Here is a 12,484-nt window from a genome sequence, read left to right as displayed (position 1 = left end):
CTCAGTAAAGCTGGGGTTGTAAAAAAAGAATCTATTTTTTTTTAAATTGAATTACCAAAGGAATCCTTAGGCTATCTGAATCCTATGTAGGGAAAATGGTTTGAGGAATTTTGCTGGACATACATGAGGATTTCCCATACCATGCTGTTAATCTGAGAAAGTTAAGTAGTTTGCTCTAATAGTTTTGTGTTTGAAGCATGAAAATTTCTCTGCATATCTGGCCCCATGGTGGGTCCAGGTAATAGAAGCCAGATAATCTTCTTTATTAAATAATTACCTTACTTAGTTTACTCTGATTAGAGTCAACTCCAGTTTTTTTCTCACTAGTTTCAAAGATCATTCATACAATTCCTAGAGGTGCAACAGAAGGAAAGTGAGAGAACATTTCTATTCATAAAAGTGGATGCCTTTTTTTGAATGCACCTCAAGAATTGCCAGAAAGTTCTGGAGGTGAACGCAGGGAAAGGAACTGGATCTATTCACAGTTGTCCTTTAGGGCTTAATAAAATTTCTTGCCATTTTTCTCACAGCTTGATAGAAGTAGACTAATAGTGAAGAGATCTGTGATCCCACTCGACAGCCTTCAGGGTAAAAAAGCTAATGAAGTAGAAAAATGATATTGATAAAACTACCATGCTTTTATAAGTATGCCCTACCAGATGGAAATTCCTCAGTGTTTGTGTTTAATCTGATATGACCTCAGTCATCTTTTTTTTGGCTCTGAATGCTAAATGGGTGACTTGTTATTTAGCTTCAATAAGCTTAAAAGAGTCCAACTCTTAAGTTCCTCACAATACTTCAATACAGTACACAAAGGCAAAGCCAACAATATATTTTTTTCCTTTTTGTCTTTGGAGATAAAAGATTAAATAATGTTTTAAGACTGAATGCTTTCAGAAAAGTCTTGGAAATAAGTATCTTATTTGATAGCTTTATTACTGTAAATGTTTCTACTCTCATCTCTTCAGATACAACACCAAATGGGGAAAATAAAGGCCTTTTGCAAAATTCTGGACATTGGTTTATTAAAATGAAAAGCTATTTCCAACTCCATAGAATTTATCAGTGGAATGTAAACTTCTTGGTAGGAGAGGCTTTATCTATTTTATTTTCTGCCATTTCTGCAAGAGTCTGAAAGAGTGACACATGGTGTTTGTTCAGAAACACCCAAAGAGTTTAAAAAATACTTTACTGCACTGCCCAATTCTTAATTAAACGTTGTCATTATCTGTTTACTCTTTCCTAGAGAATGTTTTACTCTTTTGAATTTCATTTTAAAACTTTGCATTATTTTATAAACTGGAGAAGTGTCTTTAATTCACATTCTCCAAATTATGGGAAGAAGAACCAGGATATGATGAATCATTTTCAAGTGCACTTGAACATACTTGCCCTTAACTTTCAACAGAGGATTTATTGAACAACTCACAAAACTGCGTGAGAGTTATCTTATAGCTCAGCCGGAGAACTACAAGGCCACATCACTTAAACTTTGGCATTTCTTATCTAACTCTATGCCAAATAGGCCTCCAAAAAATTGTTGTGCAAAGTTAGTAATTTCCATTCAAAAACATGGGGTAGGCATCTCTGAAAAACTATAAAATCTATCCAGAGAATTGTACTAAATAACTGTTGAGTTGGTTAGAAGAAGGCAATACTTAAAAATGTATTACCCCAAAGGAATCACAGAAGGTTAGATGCTAGGGACAGCAATGCGCGTTTCTTACAATCTACTTAGAGTTTTTACAGTTTCCCCAACCCACTGAATAATTTAGATTTTTTTTTTTTATTCTTGGAAATTTTAACAGGGAGAGAGTATGTTCAATACGAATTAGTAAAAACATTTGAATGTGTAAATTGACAGATGATCACTTTCATCAGGAACTTTTCTACTACTTATTTTTTTAGATAAAGATCACACCTTTTTTTTTTACTGTCACGTTTTGGAACTGACTTTTGAGAAAAAAACTAATAAATTTCATTTAAGCTAATGTCAATTTTTTTCAGAGACATGTTTGTTAAGGTTTGTCTCAAACCTAATCCCAAGGTATCAGGGTTGATCAAAGGTTCCTAGATTATCCTATTGTGACACTTTATAATTGCTCTGTCTTCTCTGTTTAGGGAAGTTATCCCTACATACTATTGCAGTCAGACACTGGACCTAAAATCTTACATTATGGCAAAAGCTCAAAAAAACAGAATAATTGCATTTAATTAGGTATTAGAAAACAAACACATTGAGTAATGAGAGCTAGCATTGATAGTTTGGAAGGCAATGGGTATGTATATGATAGACTATAGAACATTTCCAGTGTTGTATTGTAGGGTAGTTGATATTAATCCTGCCAATCACACTGGAACTAGAGGTGATTCCTTTTGCTAACAAATATGAGGGTGGTCAATAATAATAATAATAAATAGCACTTTCCTAGCTTCTACTATGTACTCTAAAGGATATAGTAAGATTTCCATTTCAAAGGTGAGGGACATAAAGCTGAAGATTGCTCTTTGCTCAAGCTCCCAGAATTACAAAATGTATGATTTCAAATTGAAATCAAGGACTCTCTTTCTCCACAGCTTAGTATTTTAGCCAGTGTGCTAAAATAGGTATGGAAGACTAATGTTGGAGTGCTGAGGAAGAAAACTATATACCTACTGGAAAATAAATCCCAATAAAAAAGCAAGTCAAAAATTATGGCAGAACAGCTCTCCAGTCATTCTTTCCCAAATTCCGTTTCTCACTAATGTAAATGAAATCTATGAGATAGTTCTAAAGTAATAGCAATGGAGATTTTAAACAATTAATTATTAATGTACAATAGTCAAGTTTATTATTTGTCATTTCTCAATAATCATATTTCTATGTTAATTATTAACTATGCCCCGTCTAATAAACTGCTATTTTATAAAGTCTAGAGGGGGATATTTACAGTATCTAGAATATAGGCAGGAGTTGGAGTGTTTAGGAGAAGGCATACAGATTTATCTTAACAGGAAAGAATGACATGTGGAGATTTTCTGGAAATGGGAGGGCTGGATTGAATAGAAGGAAGTCTAGTAGCAAATACTTACATTTCTGCTTTTTAGGCAGTAATTAGATTTGAACTATGTAATTTATTTACATTATCTGCTTCCAGAGTATATATATATATATATATATATATATATATATATATATATATATATATAATCTGTATACATATATATATATCATATTACATGTGATACTGTGTATGGTGTGTATATATATATATTTACATGTCTAATGTGTGTATATCTTAAATAACCTATTTCTGTACTTTTTTGGTCTAAAGAAATTACCTAAAATCTTCTAACATTACATCTTTGTAAATTTCTCCCTTACATATTCTGCTAGTTTGGTGTATGTATTTATAAGTCATTTTGGTAATGTGACATAAGCAGACTTCAGACATTTTATCATCTCTACACCTTACAATATTTCAGTAAAGGGGTTACAAGGTAGTGTATGATCATTTCAGTTTCTCCCCATTCTAGCAAATTATCATTATAGTCACTCTTTTTAATTTTAGCCACTTTAAGAGTAAGGAGCAGTATCTCATTAATGGTTTTGATGAGCATTTCGCTAATAAATAATAATGTATATCTTTTCATATGTTTATTTGCCATAAGGATATATTTCTTAGTTGTCTGTTCCAGCAACCTAATTTTAAATCAGTTGACTTTCTTCTTTTAATAAAGTTGGAAGTTATTTTTATACAACCTGTACTGTCTTTTCTTTCTGCATTTTAAAAAAAATTGCTCCATTGTCTTCTGGACTTTGTTGTTTCAGAAAAGAAACTCATTGTAATTAAAATCAACGTTGCTTTGGATGTAATATGAGATATTTCATTGACTGCTGAAGATTTACTCTTTGCCTTTCCTTTTAAACAACTTTACTGTTATATGCATATGTGTTATTCTCTTTGAATTTATCATGCTTGGAGTTCTCTTAAAACATGGCATCTTGAAACTGTAAATGTATATATGTCTATTTTTATATTTTACCAAACTAGTCAAGCTTGGGGCCATTAGTTTTTCCACACAGTTTTTTTTTTTTTTTTCTGCCCCATTCTCTTTTTCTTTCCTTTTAGAACTCTGATGACCTAGATGTGGGAGACACACTGGTACTATTCCATAGGATCCTGAAGCACAGTCATTTTGTGAAAATTTTTACATCTTCCATTGAAATAATTTCTATTGAACTTTCTTTAGGTTTACTGACTCTCCTGTTATCTATATTTTGCTACTAAACCAATGAGTGAATGTTTTATTTCAGATATTGTTATCTTTTAAACTTTTTTTTTCTTTTTAAAGATTTATTTACTGAGAGTGTGAAAGAGTGTGCGAGCAGGAAGAGATACAGTGGAAGAGAGAAAGAATACCAAGCCGACTTCCCATGGAGCATGGAGACAGATGTAAGACCCCATCTCATGACTCTGAGGCAGTGGCTTGAGCCGAAACCAAGAGTCACACACTTAACAAACTGAGCCATTCAAGAACCCTTGTATTATTTTAATTCTAAAATTTCATTTTGGCCCTTTTTATATTTTATATTTCTTTATGGTGATTTTATGTCTTTGTATTTATCTTGAATCTCATCCTTCACTTCTCTAAGCTTGGTTCTAATAGCTACTTTAAGTCATTGTCTGCCAGTTTTGTATGCAGTCACCGTGAAGCTGCCATGCTTGTTCATTGTCTTTACTCTTGAGAATGGGGTACATTTTCCTCACTTCTCTTATGTTTAGTAATTTTTATTTTAGTAATGTAACAGTGTGAATATTAATGTTGTACGTACTCATGATTTAATTACATTCTTCAATTATTTTTCTTTTATTTATTTATTTATTTATTTATTTATTTATTTATTTATTTATTTATTTATTTTTAAATCTTAGCAATCAGTTAACCTCATCACACTTAAAGCAGAGCCTTGACCAAGCCAGCAGTGGACAATGTCTCAGGTTAGTGCTTTGACATCACTATGAGCTACCTTCAGTTTTAGCCAGTCTTGGCATGATTCAAGAGTTAGCCAAAAATTTGGGTTGAATTTATACAAAGAATTGGGGTTCCCTTTCTGGGGCTATCTTTTCTGGGGCTTCTCTTTCATGTTTTGGTATTTCTAGTTACCCTGGAATTTTTTGCTGTGATTCTAGAAAGATCAGAGTTTATTTACTATGGGAATTAAACCCACCTAAGCTACCACCAAATGAAACGGTGGTAGCCATCAGGGTAAGGCTTCAAGCAGTGGACAAGCCACCAGTATGGATGACTTCAAATGTTGACTCCCTCCCAAAACAGCCTGATTTGTTTTTGTGGGAGGGAGGAGGTTATGTTTTTGTTTTATTTAGTCTAGAGTTTGTAATTGTAATTTACAGGACAATTAGTTCATTAGTAGCTAATTTCCCAATCCTCCTTTTTTTCTTTTTCTTTCTTTCTTTTTTGTTTATCATTTTCATTTCAATGCTTTGAATCCCCCTATTGTAGAGGCATCTCTTCCTAAGAAGTTTTTTTTCTCATTGCCTTCTCATTCCCAATGGAGAAGCATCTAAAAATGGAAAATCTGGAAATAGATACTATTTTGTAAATTACTCTTATTCAAGTACACACTTGTACAATTAGAAACAAAGGCCTTCAAGATTGAGGTAAATGCACGTGTATAGTCTAAACAAGGACACCATTTAATTCATATCCAAAGAAAGAATGTAAGGAGAGTATTAAAATACATAAACCTTACTCAGAATACAATGATAACATTAAGACAAGATGTCATAACAATACGTGTTTAAAAAGAACAAAGTACAGATTCAGGCCTTCCATTATTTTAAGTATTTGTCTTCAGTTGATACTCTTGAGTTTTTCTCTTTTCTTTTTTTAAAGGTTTTATTTCTTTATTCATGGGAGACAGAGAGAGAGAGAGGCAGAGACACAGGCAGAGGGAGAAATAGGCTCCATGCAGAGAGCCTGATGTGGGACTCCATCCTGGGACTCCAGGATCATGCCCTGGGCCAAAAGCAGGCTTGAAGGCAGACTCTCAACCACTGAGCCACCCAGGCATCCCAAATTTTTCTCTTTTAAGGGAATGTTAATTTTGCACAACATATTCTTTGAAATTTCTAGCTATCATATTTTCTTTTATCATTTTCATTTCTTGTTTAGTGTGGTTTTTCTACAGATTTTGCTTTCTATCACTAACTATTCACCATTTTCTTATTGTTACTTCTGTAATAGCTTTAATATTTAACTCCAGTTTGTTTCCTCCACTCATCCAATTTTTCAACTTACTTTGTTGCTTTATCTTTTTTTTTAAATAACTATATCTCTCTTTCCATTTTTCCCATTTTGACCTTAATTTCTTTGAGTGGAAGGACAATTCTCTTAGAGTCTACTATGTTTCCTTTGATAATTCTTAATCTGATGCATATTATCAACATATTTGTTTATTTTATTATTTTATTTTTATTTCATTTTATATTTTGGTGTCTGTGCATAGCTTCCCATTCTAGAGTCTTTCAATTTATGGCTCAACTTGAATAAACTCAGCCTAATCTAGGTCTGCTATTTGTGTGTGTGTGTGTGTGTACGTGTGCATGCATGTACTTTGAAAAAAAGATTCGTGGTAGTGGAATAAGAAAAAGAAAAGAGAGAGGACAGCCAACAATTAAAATATATTTTTCTGATACTTTATTTTCTTATCTGCCAGGATTTTTTTTATTCTCTGAATTTTTAGAATGTTTTCTCAAAAGTACTTAAAACATGCCAAAAAAAAATCAATAAAGTGGTTTTTAAAAAAATTGTTTGACAAACACTAATTTGTTATTTTTATGTACCAGACACTAATCTAAGATCTCCACAAATATCACTTCCTTTAATCCTCACCATAACTCCCAGAGTTATCAGACAGTTAAGTCTACTAATTTTTGCAATTAGATGAAGATACTGATTTACAAAGAAGTCTTACTCAAAAGCACAAAATGATAGGTAGTGGAATTAAGACTCAAACCTATACATCTATGAAACAATATACTATAAATAATTTACTTGCCATTATTAGTGTGCTTGTCAAGACCAGTGTTGGCTGTGGCCCTTTGCCTTGAAGCATGTTAAAAGAGTCATTTTTATTTATTCTTATTAAGGTATAAGCCAGGCTGGCCTATTAGATGCTAGTATTTCATCACTTTCTGTTAAAATTTCCCAGCTTATTAAAACCTTCCTTTCCAAATAACCTTACAGGTTTGACTAGTCCCACTATCAGTCTCATTATCCAATCTTCTTGGATGGGCTGGTCTCATTATTCGTTTCTGAGGTAAAAACATTTAATGTCCATGAACATCTATGTGTTTTCCACATTCCTTAACCCCATTATAATTAAGCAGGGCCATTGGACTAGTTCTGGCAAGTGAATTTTTGGAAGACAACTATGTGTACCTCTTCTAGATTTTAACAATATAAACATCTGTTGTAATACTCCAGCTGTCTCTTACTTTTATGTAGTTATTCTGGTGGCCCCCTTTTGGCACTGATGGACTCAAGAAGAACAAATAGGCTGCTAAGTCACTGCATAATGGTATACTACCCTGGAGAATTCAGGAAACTACATCAGACTTTGAGTGAGAAATAAAATTGGGTTGTGAGCCATTTAAATTTTAGGGTAATTCCAGAATCTTCTAACCCATCCTGACTAATATATTTGCTGTGATTGAATCTTAGGAATTGCTTCCTATGAACATGCTAAAATTAAATAGTGGTAAGACCTATACATAGAAATTGTTCCTGAATAATTTTCTTCAATAATTTAGGTCTTCAGAGAATATTTAATTCAATTCATGCTAATAAAATAGCATATATATTTTTCCATCTTTATGTAATAAAATAAGACTCTCAGTTACCAATGGCACTAAAAGAGCTAGCTATTCTGATTAATTTTCTGATTAAGGAGAGGACAAATGAGAAATATTGCTTATTTTCAGTAATTGGTGTTAAAAAGCTTTAGCAAATACATTTACTGGCTTATCTAATTACTAAATATATCATGACTTTACTTTTGATCATTTATAATCTGAAATAGACTTGAGTTAATGATTTAGTCATTCAGTTCAACTATAATAATTGAGACTCTACTCTATGCCAGGCACTATTGGTTAGCTCCAAGCTTGTAAAATAATGTACCTCATAGGATCTGGTGATATATTACACAATAATTTTTAATTACCTATTAAGTACCATAGCAGGAGCATAAACAAAGTGCAGTGAAAGAGGAGAGAAGAAAAGGACAAAATCAATTAGTGATAACTGGCTTAGTGAGTTAATATTTGAATTTATATTTAATTTTTTAAAATCTAATTTTAGCTTACCTTGTACTTGTGTCTCTGAAAAGAAGAAAACTTATTTTCTGGATGCTTTTAAAATAAATGATATGTATTCAAGAGTTATTCCAAAGTGCTATTTTTATGAAAGGATGATGGAAAATAGAATGGAAAGAAAGAATGCCATATACTGTTATTTGGGATTTTTGATTCTTTCACTTGATTTACTTATCTTTTTTTTTTTTTTTTTTCTCCAGGGTAGACCAGGCTGTGGTTCTCCTTAATAGGTGGACATTTACAAAGTAATTTTGACGTACATGGTCTACTTTTTAAAAACTTCCAGGTAAGAAAACACTGTAATCTTTTAATTTTACATCTGAGGAACAACAAAACAAGAGAAATATAATGAATTGTCCAAGATGACCCAAGTGATCCTCCTCTGCATCAGGCCACTTGGAGGAAACAAAGTATAATAAAGTATAAATAAAGTATATATATCCTATATATACAGGATATAACACAGATCAAGACAAAGCAAGAGCTTGAACCATAAAGGATTGTGAAATAAATAGCAGAAGATAATGTAAATGTAATCTAATGTAAAATAAATAGAAGAGAACAATGTTTGTTTCAGATGGCCCATTCAAAACTCACAAACTGACAACACTACCCAAAAGTTCTAGGTAAACACCCCTACACTGTGAGTCTAACATGAACCTTTGTATCACTTAAAATGATAGTTCTGAAAATGTATATTTGATGACTTGTCTTTTTCTGTTTTCCCTTCCGCCAAACCATCCCTTTGAGTTGCTGATGAAAAAGTCTGGGCACATTCTAATGTAATAAAAAATGTAACACAAAGCCCACAAAGCCAGCAAATACCCTCTTTGTCTCTGATGCATGTCAGGAAATTGAAGTAAATAGATTTAAAACTCTAACATTACAGACGATGAGATTAAAAAGCCATTAGTGGTCGTAAGCCCATTAGAACTCTAGGCACCAAAAGACTCTTAGAGAGAATTTCTTGACCAGATAAAAAACATATTGATATCATCCTTCTTTCATTATTCAATAAAAGATCTTATTGGATGCCTTGTAGTTAGTATTCTATTCCTTTCTTTGGTGAATGCTTTTAAACAGAAAAATTTGATGAGTGTCTTTCTCTTTAAAGACACACACACAAAACAACAACAAAAGCAATCACTTGTTTCATTAACATTAAAAGTGAGGCAGTATCACTTAATGGTCTTTTTCTGTAAGAAAAAGCTTAGCTACTTTCAGTCTCTCTGTCAGCTTTCTTAGTCTTTTCTCTTGCTGCCCTGTTGCCCACATTCTTCACAGTGACCCATGATAGCTACAGCGAGAACATCTTTTCTAGTCTCCTAAAAATAGAACTGTGCACTCCAGCAGATGACCAGGAAGAGAGAGTTTCTATTCTTATTGCTTCCTGTCAGAGTATTCATTCAAAATGTTGTTTCAAGTTGAGATGAAATAACCCTAAACTGATCACTTAAGACAGTACCAAAATGGCCAATGATGGGGGAAAGGAGCATGAGATACACAAAGGGAAAAAATACTGGTCAGTAGGTATGATCATCTAAGGGACTGATGGATTAATATAATGAACTAAGTAAAATACAATATCTTAAAATAGTCATTCATTCTTATTTGTGGAAGTTGCCTTCTGACATACTCACTAAAATTCCAGACTTTTGTTTACAGTAAGGTTACATGTATTTTACTATATTAAGGGAAATGAAATCTTTATAAATGAGTGCTTATGCAGCATAATTTGCCACTCCTATTCTCACATGCCTGGAAAAAAAGGGGGGGGGGATGCAATTAACACTAAAGGGGAATAGTGCCATGACATGACTGGTAATTATTGTACTTGGCATAATTCTTTTATTAATACTCCTGTTACATCACGGCACTCTCCAGTTCTTTCTCACCATTTTACTTTATTTTATTAACATAAACTACATTTTGCTACATTTACAGTTATTTCCCCCATCATTTTAAAGTCACTGCAGTTTACTAGCATTGCCATATTAAATACAAAGGCTAGGGGACATTAACAATTACCGAAATAATCTTGCAATTGGAAAAGAAGCTTGGCTTTTATTACATTAATACAACAGTAATTGCAAATTGAAATTCTACCCTATCTTTCAACAACCTAAATTAAAATTATTAAAATAATCCAAACTAGAACTCAATCAAAATATTTCTTTGAATAATACCTGACTATATCCTGATATCAAAATACGGTAAAAGAAAAATCAGAATGTGGTTTTAAAAACTTGACTGTCTCATGACAAAGAACAGATTGTAATTTGATTGTCTGTTTAGTAAATTGACCAACAATTGGATGAAACGAGCAAATATCATTTTATGTAGATATAAAAATCTCATTAATTATATAGCTTAAGAATATGAGCCTCTTTGCATTTTCAAAAAATATATATTTTTAAAGTTCTACCTACTGCCTTATGATCAGGACAGCATCCTTAGGTATAATCTAATCAAAATACTTTTTTGGATATCTTACAAATAGGGAATGGCCAGGGGTGATGTTGCCATCTTCAATAAGCAACTAATGAACTCACTCGGTCCTTGTGTCTACCTCTGGATTAACATGAGACCCAGAAACTGGACCCAGCAATTGTAAGTATTGAGGCCTAAGCCTTTTGTTTCTATCATACTACACAGCCAATCCATTACAAATGTGCTAACCACACATGGGGTGTTAATTGGCGCTTGGCACCCCCTGGAACATGACAAATTAATTCTCCACCAGTTAGAAATAAACAAAACTCAAAAAAGCTTTTATTAACTACAGTGAATTTAGGACTGCCTTAACCCTTTTTGTGCTTCTTCATTTATTTATCACAGGTTTAAATGAACTTAAGTTATATTTTAAAAAAATCTCTGTTCTGGTGATATAGAATGCATTAAAATAAAATGGTTAACGTGAATTGTTTCACATGTTCTATTGATTGTATGATATAATTTCTTATTGGATAGTCATTTTACAGGTGGAATCTAATGGGAAGACAACATTGCATAATGGTTAAGAGAGCTGCTGAGAAGGCAAGAGGGTCTTGACTCAGTTTTTTCCAAGTCTGAAAACTGTCTTTACTAATTATTTTTTATGTGATCTTGGGAAACTTGTCCTCATATGTAAAATGAGGATGCAAAATATCTCAGGATTGTTGTAAAGATTAAATGACACACATATTGCTGAGTACAAAATCTTTACATATGGATCAGAGCAATTCCTATGTTCAAGTCATGGATTATATTCAGAAAAAATCATCACATTTTCTGTTCTTGAGCAAAAATATTGCATTGCAGAATCATGTATTTTTAAATTTCCTTTCAACATTTGGCAAGACTTTAACTTCTTTTGGTCATGTAACACAGTTATCCCAGTAATCTTTATCGATATGCCAGAAAAGACTCTCCAAAGCTTTTTATCTTATCTAACGTAAGAGTCACAGTCTCTTAATGGCACATGGCATCTTACGTTCTCTACCACTCTCTCCACTACTTATTGTGCTCTTGGCACACCGGCCTGTTTACTGATCAACCAACCTTCCAAGGGAAATAAGCTCCGTCAGAATTTTAAATGTTTTATTCCCCAGGTTCTGCATTGTTTACTTCTATACTTCCTTAAGTTTTCTGCTTAAATGTCACTTCATCGTAGAAGTTCGTTGGCCCCCTTAAATAGACAGGAAAATCCTCCGTCTTGGACCTTCCCATCACTTTAACCCACTTTTTTAGCCTCTATCAGAATAAACGCATGAGAGCAGGCAATTTTGTTTCCTCTACCCCTTTGACAGTTCCTGGTACATAAGGTTGGGCTGACAATGACAAAATCTGTCGAAACAATGACTTAAAAAAGAAGTTTGCTTTGCTGTCACATAAAAGTCCCTCACTTCACAGGTGTTTCAGAGTGGCAGTGATGCTCCCATTGTCAGTGTTAGACATTTCTTAATTTCAAAGCCTTAAGCTTCCAGTGAATGCTTTAGCTTCTTCAGCTCTAGCTTTCCAGCCACCATGCTTGTATTCTAACCACAGAAAGTAACAGAAGTTGTCCACCCCCGCCATTAAAGGACATTTTGTATAATTTGTACATACCACTCCCAGTGCTATCA

This window comes from Nyctereutes procyonoides, unplaced genomic scaffold, assembly GCF_905146905.1.
Source record: "Nyctereutes procyonoides isolate TBG_1078 unplaced genomic scaffold, NYPRO_anot_genome, whole genome shotgun sequence".
Classification (NCBI taxonomy): domain Eukaryota; kingdom Metazoa; phylum Chordata; class Mammalia; order Carnivora; family Canidae; genus Nyctereutes; species Nyctereutes procyonoides.
This window is presented reverse-complemented; position numbering follows the sequence as displayed.